At 44.3% G+C, this 19,435-nt stretch overlaps 1 pseudogene; it reads right to left on the bottom strand.

Moving 5' to 3' along the window:
- Positions 1-278: 278 nt before the first annotated feature.
- On the bottom strand, positions 279-779 carry LOC105552210 (annotated as a pseudogene).
- Between the last annotated feature and the right edge of the window lie 18,656 nt (positions 780-19,435).

Here is a 19,435-nt window from a genome sequence, read left to right on the forward strand (position 1 = left end):
TTTTCAATGAAATAACTTGCAACTATGATATCGTAGAAATATTACTACCACGAGAGACATCTTAATGATAAGCTGCCCCTGCTAATACCACACGCCTACAGTTTCCCACACAACTTATCATATGTTCACATTCCTAGAAAACCAAAATAAATGGAATTGGAAAAAACTGTTTAGCAATTTTGGTCAGGGTGCATTTATTTATTTATTTATTTGTTTGTTTGTTTGTTGTTTTTTTTTTTTTTTTCTTTTTTTTTTTTTTTTTACAGTCCAGAGGTCGTTTAATTTTTTTTACACCGATTACACCATGAATTCATATAGGGAAGACGGTCCAGCGGCTCAGGCTGTTTCCCGTTGACTCTCACTCAGTGAGCTTCTCCGGGTGAAGCAGGCTGGCGCCTCAGTTGAACCCAAGTGCCTTCCTCTTTGGCTTCCTTCTTTTTCTGATCATTTTCCTTCACATGTTTCAGGAATTTATGGTGGCTGCGCTTAATGTGCTCAATAAATACCCCCATTAATTCTCTTGGCAAGAATCTTGCCCTCAACTTGTTTGTTTACGACAGTGCCAATAGCATGCTGTGGAACACTGTAGACTCTTCCAGTCTCGCCATGATAACATTTGTGGGACATTCCTTTTTGAACAGTACATATTCCCTTGATGTCTACAATATCACCTTTCTTTAGATTGGCATATATGTGGCCAAAGGAACAACTCCATGTTTTCTAAAAGGCCTAGAGAACGCAGGTTGGGTGCCTCGCCTCTTTCTCTTTGTGTTTGTCATTTTGGGAAATTACTGGAAGATGCCAGTTCTGACTGAAAGGGTCATTTAGTTCATATTAAGATTTAAATCTGGCTGGGTGTGGTGGCTCACACCTGTAACTCCAGTACTTTGGCAAGTTGAGGCAGCAGGATCCCTTGAGCTCAGGGTTCAAGACCAACCTGGGCAACAAAGTGAGACCCTCTCTAAAAACAAAAAGAAGAAAAAGATTTAAATGTGTTATTAAAGGGAAAAAATTAGGATTGATACTAAAACTTTATTTTAAATTGGCCTCAGGATAATTTAGATATGTAAATTATTTTTTAACACACACACACACACACACACACACACACAATCCTATGAAACAACCAGATTTCGTTTATTTTATTTTATTTTTTAGTTTTTTTTTTGCCTTAGATCCAGGGACAGACTGGATGACAGCCAGATTTGAAATGTCTGCACTTTGGATGCTATAATTAGGAGTCAATTAATCAACTATTTTGTGTTAATAAAATTCTACCCATGTTTCTGGTATCCCAAGGTAATAGAAATGACAAAACAAAATGATTTATTATCAGGAAATGACTAAAGGAGATAACTGTAATATAAAAGATAAAGAATTATAATTACTATTATACACTTGGTAGCCAGAAACTTAAAACAGACTGGTTTCCGGGGAAAAAAAATTAGTACAGGCACATTACCCACTGTAGGACATTTATGACAAACTCTTTTTTAGGAGATTAAAATATGATACTGGAATGTGATAGGCTTCAAAATAACAACAAAACATGTCAGGGACTTATTTACAGATGAAAATGACTTCTAGTGGGATTTTGGCACTTCCTTTCTACAGGGTCCAAGGTGGAGTGATCTATGCAAAAGTCCATTCTAGGCTTAATAAGGCCTTCTAGAAGTTTTAACGTGTTCTAGTCTTCCTGCAAGGCCTAGGAGGGAACCAGCTATATCCTGTCCTGGACATGGAGGATGCATGACCACTTTGAAGAGACATAACAGATCTATGTAGAGGAATGGTTCCTGGGTTCAGACAGGGCTATTGCATGCAGGACTGAAGAGAGAGGGGTCAGGATGGCCCCCTGTGTATACAAAATACCATTTAATATATTACAGTTGTTGCCAATGGGGATGTGGGGTGGGCACTGGGGAATGAAAATGAAAGGAAATAAATACGTAAATAAAACAAGAGTGACCTTTTACCACCCAAATATATAATAAGGATGATGATGATGTGCCTTGAACTGGGGAGTAGGATTAATGGTTCAATTAAAAATGCATACATCAGCTGGGCACAGTGGCTCACACCTGTAATCCCAGCACTTTGGAGGCTGAGGCAGGCAGATCACCTGAGGTCAGGAGTTCAAGACCAGTCTAGCCAACATGGTGAAACCCTGTCTCTACTAAAAATACAAAAATTAGCCAGATGTGGTGGCAGGCACCTGTAATACCAGCTACTCAGGAGGCTGAGGCATGAGAATCACTCGAACCTAGGAGGCAGAGGTTTCAGTGAGCCGAGATCGCACCACTACATTCCAGCCTGGGAGATAGAGCGAGACTCTGTCTCAAAAACAAACAAACAAAACACATGCATCACCCATACATAACTAAAATATACCCAAAGGGAGCAAGGTTTGTTATCAAGTAGGTTTGTTTTCAGTGCCTTTTTACTTTCCATTCACCTCCTTTCACATTCCTGCTTTCCTAGCTTTTCTTTCCCCAGTCTTGGGCTGGCCCCCTGGCTGCCCAGGGACTCCTCATTGTGAGCTCCTCCCCAGGCAGCATCCCATTGTGTCCACATATTCTCCTTTCATTCTTCCTTGGTATTTCTCTGTTATCTGCTTCACTCATTAGAACTGGCAAGAGGGCCCTTGCCCTGAGTCCTGCACTTTAGAGGGGCCTGCTCCTGCCATGCACCTCTCCATGGGGTGAAGAGTCCTTAGGACCAAGGGGACTCCTCCCCAGCCCGGAGCCCATGCTCTCCTTCAAGATCAGAGTTTGGGAACCTGAGAACTCAAAGAGCCCCAGCTCTCCTGCAGGCCTGTTCCCAGTGTCGGTGCTCTTGAGGGCAGACTACGTTTGTGGTGTGTGCATCCCAAAGCCCAGAGTAGCCAAGGGGCAGTTGGACAGAGCTTGAATGTGCAGGCAGGGGTGTCCACATACCTATACGGGAGGCCCCTGTGGTGTGGGAGGGATTCAGGGTGGGAGGAGAAGGGAGGCTGGACATGAGCTGAGGCTAGAGGCTGACTGGCCCTTCATGTGCCACCACTTCTGGCAGAAGTCTAAGTAGAGTCTGAGAATTCTGAAGTTGAACCCAGCCTTCCAAATTGTCATCAGGGTAGGAAGATGGAACATATTTCATCAGTTTGTTGGCTTGATTGTAACTTTTAAATATTTAGACACGTATGGTGTAGATCTCCTTTGGAACTGACAGGTCTAAAGGATTGTCTTGGATTGAACCCTCTGCCTTCCACAAGGACATCTAGGGCTTTGAAAGGTGGCCCCTAGAAACATGGGGTCTTTACCCAAGGAAGGGCTATCCTGATCAGAGCACGGTAAATACTGTGGCAGGGGGTTGGTGCAACAGAGTCTTTGGTGTCCCTCAGATCACACTAGATGAGTGGCTGCCTCATCTGCTTTTGCTGGCTGGTCCTAGCTGGGGGACGGGTTGGCCATGCAGTGATCACTACTGTATATAAATGAGTAAAGCAAACTGCCCCCTCCCCACCAGGCACTGGGACTGTCAGCATCTCCTCCACCCTCTCCCACCTTTCATTTACACAGGCTATAAATACCGTGTTTATTTTTTTCTTAAGACATGCCACTGGATAGTGGTTTTTGTTTTTGTTTTTGTGGGTTTTTTTTTTTTTTTTTGAGATAGAGTCTTGCTTAGTCACCCAGGCTGGAGTGCAGTGTTGTGATCTCAGCTCACGGCTGTTCACGATGGCTCATGCCTGTAATCCTAGCACTTTAGGAGGCTGAGGCACAAGGATTGCTTGAGCCTAGGAGTTTAAGGCTGCAGTAAGCCATGAGTGCACCACTGCACCCCAACTCTGGGCAATGGAGCAAGACCCTGTCTCAAAAACAAAACAAAACACACACACACACACAAAAAAAAACAAAAAGCAAAACTACTACTTCGTTTCCCACCCCAGACCAATTAAATTAGAAGCCCCCGGGTGGGGCACAGGACAGGTGTTTTTAGGAGTGCAGCCAGGGGTGAGAACACTGCCTTCTCCTTTGTTGGTGCTGTTCGTCCCAGGGGGAAGATCAAAGACTGTGTCTGGGTACTGCTGAAAGTGCCTCAAGGCGGTGAGGGGACAGGACTGTCTTCGGGAGGGAAGGAAGGTAGCAGGAATGGCCCACACCTCCACACCTCTGAAAGTGAGGACAGGCTTCTCCCCCGAGGCACCAGCCTTCTGGGGCTGCCCCTGGCTGTCCTCCCTTAAGAAATTTCTGAATTTAATTTCAGGCTTACTCTTCAGAACAGTTGCAGCTTTTTGGTATTTTTATTTGCCTGGTCCTTTGTGGAGGTTTTGTCTCTTAATTTGTATTTTTGTGTTTTACCGTAGTGGACAAGTTGTTGTTTAAATTCTTCTCTGTCTTCCTTTTAATAATATAATCTTTTAGTCTGCAAACTAAACAACCTCATCCGATTGTGCCATCATCTGCCAGGTGATGTGAGCTGGTTTTCTAACTCTTGTCCTACATGTGAGGGACAAATTCTGAATGCATGCCACTCCGTCTTCACTATTCACGACTATTCTCAATTAAGAAAAGGGTTATAAACATGGAGACCCTTTAGTATCTCTTGACTTTATTCTGATTTCTTTCTTCTATGGATCTCCTCTGTGGAGATATTCTGGTTTCATAAATGAAAAACATTTATGGGTCAAGCTATGTAGCTTGATAAAAGATCCTACTACACTTCTAACATATCTTCAGGGGTTTTACCGAAATAATACCACTAGACTTCAACTTAAATAGCATTTTAATAAGACTGTAGCCTCTTGAACATTTATTAAAATAGCTAGATATAGATGTTTAAAGCTATTTGTATTACATAATATTGAAGGTATTATCAAAAGAAATAAACTTTGTTATAATTCCAAACTCATAGCAAAAATTATATAAATTTTGTGTATTATATAGATTATATAAGGAACTTGAAATAATGCATAAATATCTTTCTAGATGCAAACACATTCTTCATATGACCATTACAATTTCTGAAAGAAAATCTGTATGCATACATACCTACTACACAGAAAAAAAGCTGTCTACTGTGGCTATCATTGGATTATGAATGATTTCACATGTTTTCACTTTTTTTTCTTTTTTTTTGAGATGGAATCTCACTCTGTTGTCCAGGCTGGAGTACAGTGTACCATCTCGGCTCACTACAACCTCTGCCTCCAGGGTTCAATCAATTCTCCTGCCTCAGCCTCCTGAGTAGCTGGGATTACAGGCATGTGCCACCATGTCCGTCTACTTTTTGTATTTTTAGTAGAGGTGGAGTTTCACCATGTTGGCTAGGCTGGTCTTGAACTCCTGACCTCAGGTGATCCGCCTCCCAAAGTGCTGGGATTACAGGCATGAGCCACCGCGCCCGGCCTGTTTTCACTTTTGTTTGCATTTTTATTTTTGATTCAGTAAAAAACACTTGAGAAGAAGTAGAAAATAAGAAATATAGGCATCCTTCTCTACATTGCAATTAAGGTCTTAATAGCAAAGAAACTGACTTCTGGGACTGGCAGTATCAGCATCACCTGGGAACTTGTTAGAAATGCAAATTCTTGAGCCCACCCCAGACCTGCTAAATTAGAAACTCTGGGGGTAGATTCAGCAATCTGATTTAAGGAGCCCTCCAGGTGACGCTGATGCATACTTAATTTGAAGCCCACTGTTCTAAAGAATAGCACAAAACCAATTTGGCCAATTTGGCAAATGCTTAAGAGAGATCCAGTCTGGGAATAGATGTTTTGTTTTGTTCAATTTGGTCTCTGCCCCTTCCCTTCCCCAGCCGCCCTGATTCATCTTGCTCCAATCAAACCTGTACCAGTGTTTCTCAACCCTGGCTGGGAAGCTCTTAAAAAATGCATGTGCCCAGGTGTCTCCCCAGGCCAATCTAATTACACCCTCTGTGGATGGGTCCTGGGCATCCAGGTGCTCCTGCTGTATGCCAGGCTTGACAAATTCTGTTCTATATTCAGGCACTTTTGCGGTTGAAACAGATGATTGTTAGCACCTGCCCTCAACTTCTTTCATTTATTTCCTGTAGACTATGAAGCAGAACTCGGACCTCTAGCGTCTGCTAGTCTAGATCTAAAGGTGTTTCCTGAGGGACAGTTTGGCCTGGCATGCAGGTACCTCTGCAGACCACAACAGTGCGCAGAAAACACTCCCTCCCAGCACGCACACGAGGCTGGCTCCTCAGCCAGACATCAAACACCAACACTGCTGCCCATGCCAGATGCCAAGTGAGATAATGTGTGTGATACCCTTAGTGTGTTACAAAGAGAAAAGATTAATAAACGTTAGCTATCCTTATCTTCATTATCTAAGTAAGGCATGTGAATCTCTTTTCATTCAAACTCACAAAATATCTGCTCAGAAGGCCTATTATGGTTGTTTCATCTTGAATTTCATAACCCCCAACTTTCAGGTAAAACTGGTGAGGGACCGCTCACATTCATGAGGGATGTTCTAAGCCAGCAGTTCTTAAAATGTGTATCATGCAGGATCTTGTTAGAAATGCAAACTCTGGGCCCAGTACGGTGGCTCACGCCTGTAATCCCAACACTTTGGGAGGCCGAGGTGGACGGATCACAAGGTCAGGAGATCGAAACCATCCTGGCTAACACGGTGAAACCCCGTCTCTACTAAAAATACAAAAAAAAATTAGCCAGGCGTGGTGGCGGGCGCCTGTAGTCCCAGCTACTCAGGAGGCTGAGGCAGGAGAATGGCGTGAACCCAGGAGGTGGAGCTTGCAGTGAGCAGAGATCTGGCCACTGCACTCCAGCCTGGGCGACAGAGCAAGACTCCGTCTCAAAAGGAAAAAAAACCCAAAAAACAAATGCAAACTCTGCTGGGCCTAGCGGCTTTTGCCTGTAATCTCAGTGCTTTAGGAGGCTGAGGTGGGAGAATTCTTGAGCTCAGGAGTTCAAGACTAGCCTGGGGAACTTAGTGAGACCCCCCCCCGCCCCCACTTCACCACTTCCCTTCTCATAAATGAATGAATGAGTAAAAAGAAATGCAAATTCTTTATTTTATTTATTGTTTTTGAGACAGGGTCTCACTCTTACCCTGGCTGGAGTGCAGTAGCTTCATCTTGGCTCACTGCAGCCTCTGTCTCCTGGGTTCAAGTGATTCTCCTGCCTCAGCCTCCTGAGTAGCTGGGATTACAGGCACCTGCCACCACGCCCAGCTGATTTTTGTATTTTTAGTAGAGGTGGGGTTTCGCCATGTTGGCCAGGCTGATCTGGAACTCCTGGCCTCAAGCGATCCACCCGCCTCGGCCTCCCAAAGTGCTGGGACTACAGGTGTGAGCCACCATGCCCAGCTAAGAAATGCAAATTCTTGAGGCCCACCTCAGTACTACTATATCAAAAACCCTGGAGGTGGTGCCCAGCCACCCATTTTCACAAGGCCCCCTGTGTTTCTGATGCATGCTCAGGTTTGAGAACTGCTGCTCTAAGCCTTCAGCCTCTCAAGCTTGTTGGAAATGCGTGACCTCAGGCCCCACCCCAGATGACTGATTTAGAATCCGCAGGTCATTCAGATGCACATTAGAGCTTGAAAAGCACTGCTCTCCACTGTCTCCCACGGTCAGATTAGAGTTAGAGCACCAGAAAGGGGTACTTTTAGATGGAAGCTTCTCAGCTCCCCACACAAATGCCACCACAAGACAACAATTTAAGTGTAAGACACATGAAAGACATTTCTGTATCTGTGAAAAAGAATTTTACTGCCATTCACCATCCCTGAATAAAGATTCTCTCTGTCAGCTTTCTTAGAGTTTAGAGCAACCACGTGTGTCCTTTTTTAAAAAAAAGAAGGTGAAGTTATGAAACTCATGATACCTAAATTGCCAGAACACTTTCATTTTAGCTCAATTCTTTTTTTATTTTTTGAGACAGAGTCTTGCTCTGTCGCCCAGGCTGAAGTGTAGTGGTGTGATCTTGGCTCACTGCAACCTCCGCCTCCTGGGTTCAAGTGATTCTCCTGCCTCAGCTTCCCGAGTAGCTGGGATTATAGGAGCCAGCCACCATGCCTGGCTAATTTTTGTATTTTTAGTAGAGTCAGGGTTTCACCATGTTGGCCAGGCTGGTTTTGAACTCCTGACCTCAAGTGATCCTCCTGCCTTGGCTTCCCAAAGTGCTAGGATGACAGGCATGAGCCACTGAGGCAGCATTTTAGCTCAATTCTAAGAAATATTCTTAGTCTAGGTTTTCTCATATAGCTCTCTCTTCTCTTCCTAAAAGTGATCTTTGTGTTCCATTCTTGTTTTAACAATCTATTATGGCTGCACTTTTTTAATAAGTAGCTTCAAATATTGTGTGAGAACATAAGGAGAAATATCTTTTCCTGACCCATCGCTAGGTTTACAGTGGAGAGCTCTATAACAAAAGACAGATTAACAAGAGAAAAACATGCAAATTTATTTGGTATGTTTTACGTGACACAGGGACCTTTTAAGCAAATGAATACCCAAAGGCACAGGGTTGTGTATTGTTATTGCTACCTTTGATGAAGAGTGGACGGTCATGGAGAAATATAACAGGACAAAGGGGATATGATCTAAAGATAATAAACTGGGGGGAGCTTAGCAACATACGTTTGTTCAAATTCTTCTCTGTGTTCCTATGTCTTCAGAGATAAGAGTGTTCCTTTCTTCTGACCCGGCATGGTGGCTCACTCTTATAATCCCAGCACTTTGGGAGGCCGAGGTGGGCAAATCGCTTGAGCCCAGGAGTTTGAGACCAGCCTGGCCAACATGGTGAACCCCTGTCTCTACTAAAAATACAAAAATTAGCCAGGCATGGAGGCACATGCCTGTAATCGCAACTACTCAAGAGGCTGAGGCAGGAAAATCGCTTGAACCCAGAAGGTGGAGGTTGCAATGAGCTGAGATCGTGCCACTGTACTCCAGCCTGGGTGACAGAGTGAGACTCTGTCTCAAAAAAAAAAAAGAAAAGAAAAGAAAAAAGACAGTTCCTTTCTTCTGGATATAGGGAGGGCACCTCTTGAATAAAAGTCTTATGACCTGCTTCAGGGCAGAAGGGCAGGGAACGGTCAGAGAGACCTTCCAGTAAATGTTGTTTCTCAAATTCCTTCAGTTTGAAATAATGTGCCAAGGTGCTGTATTCTGGGGATACCATGTCCTGAACCACATCAGGGCTACTAAGAAACGAGCGTCTGTGCTATGACTCGAAGCATCTCTGCCTGGATAAAGCACAGTGACCCCAAGAGCTCCATTCAGATTCCCTTTGCTCCATGAACCTTCCCTGCTGTTCCCCGGAAAGCCGTAATTAATATGGCCCCAGATAACACAGTTTGTGATTTGTCAGTATACATCACACTCTGCCTTATATTTTGAGGTAATGTTTGTGAAGTGCTTAGAGTAGTGTAGGAACATAGTACACACTCAAATGATGATGGGCATTATTATTGCTGTTGTTTATGTGTGTGTGTGTGTGTATATATATATATATATATATGTCATTCCTACTTGACTGTAAGCCTCATTGGGGTGAGGAGAGGACCTTATTTACTGATGGATTCCCAAGTGAGCCTGGTTTATGCTGCACTCACAAGAGTTTCTTACATATAACATTAATGAGAGTAAATATTAGAGTACTTTGAAAAGGAAGACATAATTTGTTATCATAAATTGGAGTATTGGGTGTCAGCCGATCCTATCCAAAAGGAGAAGCCGTTTGACCAACAAGAGCATCACATCCCCTAACCTCAGCCCCAGAGGGCAGCAGAAAAAAAAAGGAAGTGAAGGATAAATGTCACCGAAGTTCTCAGTGAAACAGAAGAAACTCTGACCAAAACCAAAATGCAACCGACTGAAAATGTTAATGGTCATTTTTAGTAAGTCACAAGAAGGTTAAGAAATGCTATTTTAATAAGTAGAACAATTTCATTTTCCATATACCCTGGGAAATTGAGATTTAGATGGTTTCTTTTACATAGTCTCAGATCAACTTTGCAACTCTTTTGCCGAAAGCAGTATGGTTTCGCCTTCAGTAACTTGTGGAAAAAAAGAACAAAAGGGTAATATCTTAAGTAATTGTTTACAAGAGAAAAGCACATTGGAAGTGAATGTTATATGTGGGATTATCCAACATAGTATTCTGGGAGGAAAAAGTTTAGACAAGAGAAGAAAACTGAGCAAAGAATCAAGTTTGCATGAGGTATAGAAGCAGGTTCATGGAGAAACCAATAAAGACTGAGTCCCAGCCTCTTCCAGCACCCCAAGAGGGGCCCTAGCGATTTTGTGTTTACGATTATGCATTAGTGTTCACGAAAAGGGCTTCCCAAGGTGCGTAAGTTTCAGGCTCTATAAAACTTGAACCACTCTTGATGAAATGCCTGTAAATTTGTGTAGCTCTTGTTTCTCAGTTTACTTTTTTGCAACCATTTAGCTCTGCCTTGCCAGATGAAGTGATACAACAACTGGGGACTTGGTCATGAGGAAGAAGGTCCTCGGAGAACTGCTAGTTAGGGAGATCATCACAGTTGAGTTCAAAGTGATAAAATGTGGACACTAGTATGGTTTTCATCAAGGATTATTATTGTACTTCTAGGGTAGTGATTCCCAACCAGGGGCAAATTCTACCCCCAGCGGGGAGGGCTGCTACTGGCACCTAGTGGGTAGAGGCCAGGGATACTGCTAAACATCTTATAATCCACAGGACAACCTTCACAGCAAAGAATTATCTGGCATCATATTTCGTTAGTGCTGAGGTTGAGAAACTATTCTAGGGTGTTCCTTTTACTATAGGTCAATTGACAATCGAAGTTGTCAAAAAGAATGACCAGCAGCGTAAGGTAACATCTCAAAGGCATTCTGTATCAAAGGCATTTGTTGGGTCTGTCATAAACCATTGCTTATCATATATCTGGCTCTTCCTTCTGTACACACACATAGGAAGGTTGTTAGGGCAGTGACTTGCATGAAAACTGGTGGAAACCTGTCTGATGCTAATGGCTGTGAAACAGGGAGTCCTAGAATTATAAGCACTGGAGTGGTGCTTTGTCGTGCAAACCCGGATCAAAAGACCAGCTTCCCTAAAACTAGAGTTTAGACACTTCCTTCACGGATGTGAATGTCCACACAATGTTAATGGAAATGTCGATCCCTCTCCATGGCTGCTGGGATCCCACTCCCAGGCTGCTGAACCCTACCAGTTAAAGTCCCAGAGTTACCAATGGACTGGCCCGAATTCCTGCCCTTGGACCTTTGCTGGTCCTTTACCACCTCATGGCCTTCCTTCTAGTCACCTTCGGACTATCTCTGTAATAGTCCCATGGCGGCTTGCTTCCCCAAAGCGCCTAAACCATCCTCTCCCTGTTACCCTCCTGTGGATGCCTGCACCTCCTGCTTCCTTGAGATGAGTAACAGTAGTAATAATCACAGCTGCTACCATGTATGCAGCAGCCACAAGGACTAGACTGGCGCCACAACTACACTTCATCTGCAAGGCGAGTATCGATAACCTTGTCTTGCAGATGATGAATCCTGGGTTTAAAGAGGCCTCTAACTTCCTCCAAGTCAAAATGCAGGCATTTGGTCCCAGGACTGCCTGGCTCCAGTAGGAACTCCCTATACTTACTTCTCTCCTCTCCCTAGAAAAATCTGTTTTTGTCTTGATCCCTGGATTTGTTTCTTTTTTCTTTCTTTCTTTCTTTTTTTTCTTCTTCTTTTTTAAGATGGAGTCTTGCTTTGTGGCCCAGGCTGGAGTGCAGTGGAGCGATCTCACTGCAACCTCTGCCTCCTGGATTCAAGTGATTCTCCTGCCTCAGCCTCCTGAGTAGCTGGGATTACAGGCGCGTGCCACCATGCCTGGCTCATTGTTTTTGGATTTTTAGTAGAGATAGGGTTTTGCCATGTACTCCAGGCTGGTCTCGAACTCCTGACCTCAGGTGATCTGCCCACCTCGGCCTCCCAAAGTGCTGGGATTACAGGCGTGAGCAACCGTGCCCGGTCAATCCCTGAATTTTAGATGAGGAAAAGTTCTTTCAAACCAAAGTGGACTCCTCCATCTTGATTTTGTTCTGCTGTCTCCTACTGCCTTTCACTCTGTCTCTCTTTTATCTACCACAGCCTCTCCCCTCTAGCGGCTCCTTCCTCTACAAATGTACCCCCTGACCCTGCTTCACCGCCTGCCTCATCTGCTTCCTTTGCTTCACTGTCAACTTACCAAAAGCAAGAGCGTCTCAGTTTGGCCACTCATCTGCTCCCTCATTCATTTCCTGGCCTGTCAATGAACAAAGTCTTGCTCTCTTCCCCGGCTCCATGCCTCGGGATGGTGATTTGTCTGTGTACCCTCGGGACCCTCCGCTCTCTCTGGATGGAGGCCATATCTACCTCCCACCCTTTTGTTTCTTAGGGCCTGGGACAGTGCCCTGAAGGGTGTGCGTGATGGGGATGACCTCACATTCAGACCAAGGCAAAAACCAGATAAACCCCTCCCTCCCAGGGGGCCAGGGAGACGGCTGAAGCAGGGCTCCTAGGGAAATTCCTTTGGGCTGGAGCTCTATTTGACAGAATGACAACACACTATTGACATATTTAGAGCAGTGATTGCCTCATGGAAATACCCTATTTCACCAGGGACTGAGATCCGAGCTTCATATCTAAATGTCATATACCTCTTCACTATAACTGAGGCTCTGAGAAAACAGAAACACATGACTACATACTAGGGGATTCAATTCCTGTTTTTCCTTCCTGTTTGTCCTCTTCTAAAATAAAAAAGAAACTTCTTGGTATTGTTATCCTGAGGGTATATTACTACTACATATGTGGAGATAAAGTTAAATGAAACAAGTAGTTTCTGAGCTGTTGGCAGTAAAGGCCATCCATTTTTAAAAGGAAAGTAAGTAACATCTAAATCTATATCTGATGGCAAAGATCCCTTCTCTGGATAATTTCTTTCTCATACCCTCTCCACTGAAATGTGTGTAGGAATTTCCATAAATTGGTATTAGGCTTTTGTCTAACCTTCATCCATCTATCTACTGGTTCATTCCTTAATTCAACAAATCTTTATCCAACCTGTATGCTCGGTCATTGGACAAGAGAGAAGAAAGACACTGTGCCTGTTCTCAAAGAGCGAAGTCTAACCTGGCACCTACAATCAGGGTGACAGATGCTGGATAAGAGAAATGTAGGGTGTGGCAGGAACATTCACACAGACGCTGACCCCAGACTTGGGGGCAGCCAGTCAGGGACAGTTTCTAGGAGACAGTAATGTCTAAGGTAAACTCTAAGAGCGGTAGGTGAAGGTGGAAGGGGTCAGGTTGCAAGGAGAGGTTGACCCAACAAGAGAGAATAGTGTTTAGAAGGCCCAGGTCAAGGGAGAGAGAAACAGAGACAAAAGACAGGAGAGAGTTTTAAGGGACCAACAAGTTCGTGCTTACTGGATCAGAGAAGAGGAGATGAATGGAGAAAGATTCAGGCACATGAAGTGGGTGCCATTATCATCCCCACATTGCAGATGTGGAACTGAAGCACTGAGAGGTTAAGTAACTTGCCCAAGGTCATCCAGCTAGTACGCAGCAGATCCTAACTCAACCTAGTATCTGTGCCCTTCACTGACCGATGCTGCCTTTGAGATCATTTTCTTTTCTGTTTTTGGAGATGGGTCTCGCTCTGTCGACTAGGCTGGAGTGCAGTGGCATGATCTCAGCTCACTGCAGCCTTGATGAGATCATTTTCAAAACTCCCTCCCAGCTATGGTTTGGAGGCTCCAGGAGAAAAGAGTAGATTGAGGCAGTAATTTTATATTCAGTGAGAAGTCTGAGTGGGAATGTCAGCCCCAGAAAACCTGTCCTCCTCTGCCTGCTGCCCTCCGTAAGTCAGATTAAGGCAAAAGTACCACTCTTCTGGGGGAATTTTCATTTAAATGGGGTAGGGCCCAGCACGTTTTCAGCACCCTAACTGGCAGGGGAGATTGAGGGAGACATTTTGTTGTAGCAGTCCAGCCTGTGTCCCTTCAAGGGGATAAATATGAGGGACCACCTCATCATATAATCAGAGGCATCTTTTTGCCTAGAAGGGTTGGTATGAATCACTAAGCTCTGAATTTTCTGTCAGAGAATGACTTAGGTTGTTGAAAGTTACACATTAGAAGGTTTTTTTCCCCCTTCCAATTACGAATGGCATAAGTGAAAATTACTCAAGTTGACTCAAGGACTAGATTGTTTTATTCAAAGGAGTTGAGTTTTGTTTTCATTCAGTGACTGATTTCGAGCTTCATAGCCCTTAAGGGGGAAGACAAAAAGGCTTTAATGCCATACATTTTGCAAGGGAAGACTTCAAAGTGGTGAAGTGTGTGAACAGTTCACCCAAGCCTGGAACATGGAGAGCAGACTTCTCACGACCAGGTAATTTCTCATCGCCAATTACCCACCAGTTAGATTAACCCTTTAGCCAATTAATTCTTCCTAGAATAAAAATATTTCAGTGTGAGAAGCGTCACCCCCAAATGCTCACTTTTCTTGTTTCATTCCAGTTGCCTAGTTCCTTCTCAAGGGATAGACTAATCCCTTAGCTGCTGAGACCGGTTTGAGTTGAAAAGCCCGTCTCCAAGACCGCCTATGGTTATATGGAAGAGGACTTTTCCACGTCTGTTTTCAACACTGGTGGAGTTGATGGTCTGGAGAGTATGTGTGTATATACATATAGTATAGAATATTATAATATATATACACAAACATATATATTATGTGTATTACATATACACAAATATATAAATATATATGAAACTGGATATGGATATATATCTGGAGTTGGATTGGAAAAGAAGCTTTGGAAAAACTGACGACCAATGACTATGAACACGAACATGTTGGTTTGGTTAAGGCAGAAAGAGTGTGTGTGTTTTGTATCCTTGTTTATACCAGGACCTAGGGAACTCAAAGTCACATGGAAATTGGATATGGTTTATCAGTTAGCTCTGTCTACTCAAACCATTCTTCCCACCAAAAAATGGACAGTAGTTTGATCAGCCCTTTTCCTACTACTTAAAACTCTTTCTTCCACTTGGCCAGATCTGATTTTGTAATTCCTTTCTGGCAAGTGGATAGAAAGCTTGGTTAACAACTTCTGCTTGTTGAATTATTGTATAAATTATTAGTTGATTCATCACTATGAAAATTCAGGAATGCCAGCTATAATGTACTATGCTGATCAGGTGTCTGCTCTGATTTTGGCATCAATGTGGTGACCTCCCAGGAGCAGGGGACCACCAGGTTGCCTAAGGAGGGGTGAACCAGCCCAGGTCAGAAATGGAGCAGGTCAAAACTCCCATGCTGATCAGTAGTAGTATCGCACTTGTGAACAGTCACTGCCCTCCAGTGTGGGCAACATAGTAAGATCCTGTCTCTAAAACAAAAACAAAAACAAAAACAAAAACAAAAAAAAAAAGGAAAGAAAGAAAAGAAAAATCAGGAATGCCATTTATATAGTGATTAACCCGTTTTTTCCATTGGGACATAGGCTGACATATGTGCCCTTTAGATCCATATTGTGGTCACAAAATGAGCAGTTAGCAATGAGCCTTTATCCTTGTTTATTTCTCTGTTACCATTGAGTTTTCTTGTCACAGTGGTGAGAAAATAGATGGCATGTAATTTCTGGCTTGGAAGTCATTGAGAGACTGATTGAGTGGAAGAGGAGAAGGGAAGTGAACGACTAACAAACCCAACTCTACCAAACCAGTGTCTTCATGAGTGCTGGAACAATAAGCATGCCATGGTGGTTCTCATTCCACAACCATTTATTCATTCAGACAGATGGAGCCTACTGTGAGCCCACACTAGGAAGATACAAGGTCTGACCTCGAGAGCTCGCATTAGGACTTGCCCAAAAGTGGGCCCATCAAAGGTGCTGAAAAGAACAGACGTGCGTTTGCAATCAGCAGGCGCTTCCCCTTTTCACAAGACACAATGGATTGAGTTATCTTCCACATTCCTCAGTCCTGAACTTACCTGTATTAGCAAAGTTGAGAGGGACAGGCTCAGAATGATTTAGACAAAAGAGGAGATTGATTGAAAGGCATATAACAGAAAGTTCAACAACCAAATCACAGGAAGGGCAGGGCATCAGGGATGACGGAACCAGGGAATCCCTCCCTCCCTCACCCCTGCACTCCATTCCACACTCCTCTCTGGCCAACTCACTTCCTTTCCTCTCTGCAGAGAGGGGCTCTCTCCACAATGGTGGTGCCCCAGCCTTACATCTTCCAGACTCTATCCTTCTCCTTCTCTCTCTCCTTAGTAGGCTCAGCCCCCTACCTGCCCATCAAATGCTGGAGTTCCTCCAGGCTACATCCTAGGCCCTCTTACTCCCTCCCTGAGATCTTGCTCATGTGAGGTCAGTCACCACCTCTATCTAAAGGATTCTCAAATGTATTCTACAACACAGACCTTTCTCCAAGCTCTAGGCCTGTGTATCCAAATGCCTTCCTGATATCTGCTCTTGGGTATCTCAAAGCCATATGAAACTTTCCCCTTCTTTCTTGGTAACAGAATCCCCATGTTGTTGGAAGTGGCAATGAACCCAGTGAAAAGATGACATTTCCCAGCATCCCTTGCAGCCAGAGGTAGACAATGAGATGTAAACGGAAGTAATTAGATTGAGTTCCTGCAAAAGTCCTTCACAAAAGGCTGATTCAGCTGGATGTTTTGCCATTTTCATCCTTATGCCTTCCTCCTCCTTCTGCCTGGCATGTGGACATAATAGCTAGTGCTACAGTGATCATCTTGAGACTATGAGAACTTGAAGACTGAAACTAGCACCCAAAATGGCAGAGAGAACGGTATAAGGATCTTGGGATAAAGGTACTTATTTGCTAGCTTTAGACAACTTTTAGGTGAGAAATTATAAATTTATATCTTATTGAAGTCCCCTCTATTTATAACTAGAAGACAAACAATTTATAACAGATATAACAGCCTCTTCCTACCCTTCCAGCCTTATCTGGAACCAGGCCCCCCCTGCACCCTTCTCCCTCTCTCGTCACACTGCCCTCTTGCTCTCCCTGCACTTGCCATGCCCTCTCCTGCCACTCAGTCTTCTCACATGCCATTCCCATTACGTAGATCTCAGCTCCGTCATCGTTTCCTTGGGGAAACCATCCTTGACCTACTTCCCCCACCACAGGTTCTCAAAGTGCCACCAGCCTCTCCTTTTTTGCATCTGTCTTCAGTGTAATTTTATATTTATTTGCATCAGCTTTGGACTCACACATGTCCCTCTCACTAGATTGTAAGCTCTGGGGAGGCAGGGACTGTGCTTTCCTTTTCTTACTACTGTATTCTTTATACCTAAGCACAGTATTATCATAAGTGTTCACCCCCAAAGAGAAAAATGTTGAATACATTAATGCACCACAAAGGAATTACTCAGACCTCTCTGGTCTATGTTTTTTAAATCCTGGGGAAGAATTCTGAATGGCCTAGCTAGGACCAAGTTTCTACCTCAGGACTGTGGCCAAGAGTAGGCTCTATAAGAATGTAGCTGGCTGGGTGCGGTGGCTCACACCTGTAATCCTAGCTCTTTGGGAGGCCAAGGCAGGATGATCCCTTGAGCCTGGAAGTTCAAAACCAGCCTGGATACCAAGCCAGACCCAGCCTCTACATAAAAATAAAAAATAAAATTAGTGCAGTGTAGTGGCATGTGCCTGTTTTCCCAGCTACTTGAGAGACTGAGGTGGGAGGATGGCTTGAACCCAGGAGTTTGAGACTGCAGTGAGACAATGACTGCACCACTGTACTCCAGCCTGGGTGACAGAGCAGACTCTGTCCAAAAAAAAAAAAGAAAGAAAAAAGAAAGGGAAAAAAAACATAGCAGCCCCCATTCAAATCACATGTCCAGAATAGGGAAAACAATAATCCCAAAAGAAACTAAAAGCGACAGGCAGAACAATAAACATCCACTCTTAAGGCCATCTTTGATGCATATTTTAACATGATTTTACCTGGAGGAGAGCCTGTGGAAAGAGAGTACACAATATAACTTGGCTGAGGTCCTCCATGCCCTAGGAAAGGATGTGGTTCCCAAACTCCTGGGACGACCTTGTCATATTCCCCCGGGGTCTATTATGCATTCATTGTCAATAGATTAAAAAATGAGAAACCCTGTTTTATCTGATTTTATGACTCCCATTCAGTTCAACAGACACCTAGAATAAAATATAAACTCATCACTTAGCCCAGAGCCCTTACCCCCTCGCACCTCCCCTCCTTCCTGCCCCCATTGAGTTCCGTCCACTCAGGCCTCCTCTGATTTCTCAAAGCCTGAGCTCAGTTCTGCCTGGGGAACTTTACATTGCTGTTCCCCTCTGTCTGAAACTCTCTGCCCCTAGATCTGGGCAAGGCTGACTCCTGCGGAGGCCGAGCCAGCAGGGCTACCAGAACACTTCTCCAGTTTAGGCACTGCACAAAGATGCTGGACTGTGGGGGTGGTGATATCTGAAATTCAGTCCCAGTGCCGTCTGCTCTCTTGTGCTCTGAGAAGCGGTGCATTTTTCTTCACCAAATACAGCATCCTGTAGCAAAGTCAAGGGTCCTTGGGGCTACATCTGGCTAAAGGGGAGATCTTTGTCTAATTTATATACATCACATAAGGCTAGTAGTGGTGGCCAGGCTAGAGGGCCTCCTCATCAGAGCTGGAGAATTTTCTCCCCTACTGGATGATGATCATGTGGCTAAGTTGACACCAGAGCCAGAATCTTGAAACTTAGGACAAAGGTCACCTGGTCATCAGTTGACCCCTCTAACTGAAGATGAGGGAGAGGGAGCTTCAGAGGGTGATTCCGAAAGCTGGTTCTAGGCTCTGCCTGTCTCCATACTCTTTCAGTTCAGGTGCTTCTTCACCTATGCACTCCGTGTCCCACTATCTGAACTCCCATCATGTGTGAACCAGGGATTACAGGCCCTGCCCTCAGAGAGTTTACAGTCCACAGGGAGATATAAATAAAATAATCACACCAACAACATGGACATTAAACTGTGATGAGTGACGGGTGCAGTGACTCACGCCTGTAATCCTAGCACTTTGGGAGGCCGAGGTGGCTGGATCACTTGAGGTCAGGAGTTTGAGACCAGCCTGGTCAACATGGTGAAGCCCTATCTCTATTAAAAATACAAAAATTAGCCAGGGGTGGTGGCACACACCTATAGCCCCAGCTACTTGAGAGGCTGAGGCAGGAGAATCGCTTGAACCTGGGAGGCAGAGGTTGCAGTGAGCTGAGATTGCGCCACTGCACTCCAGCCTGGGCAACAGAGCCAGACTCCGTCTCAAACAAACAAAAACTGTGATGAGGGCCAGGAAGGAGGAGTGGGTGGGGCTTTGAGAGCATGTGGTGAAGGGACTTAACCCAAGGTGGAAGGGTGGGGGTGAGAAGACATCCACGAAGAAGTGA

The sequence above is a fragment of the Mandrillus leucophaeus genome, unplaced genomic scaffold (assembly GCF_000951045.1).
Source record: "Mandrillus leucophaeus isolate KB7577 unplaced genomic scaffold, Mleu.le_1.0 Scaffold547, whole genome shotgun sequence".
Classification (NCBI taxonomy): Eukaryota; Metazoa; Chordata; class Mammalia; order Primates; family Cercopithecidae; genus Mandrillus; species Mandrillus leucophaeus.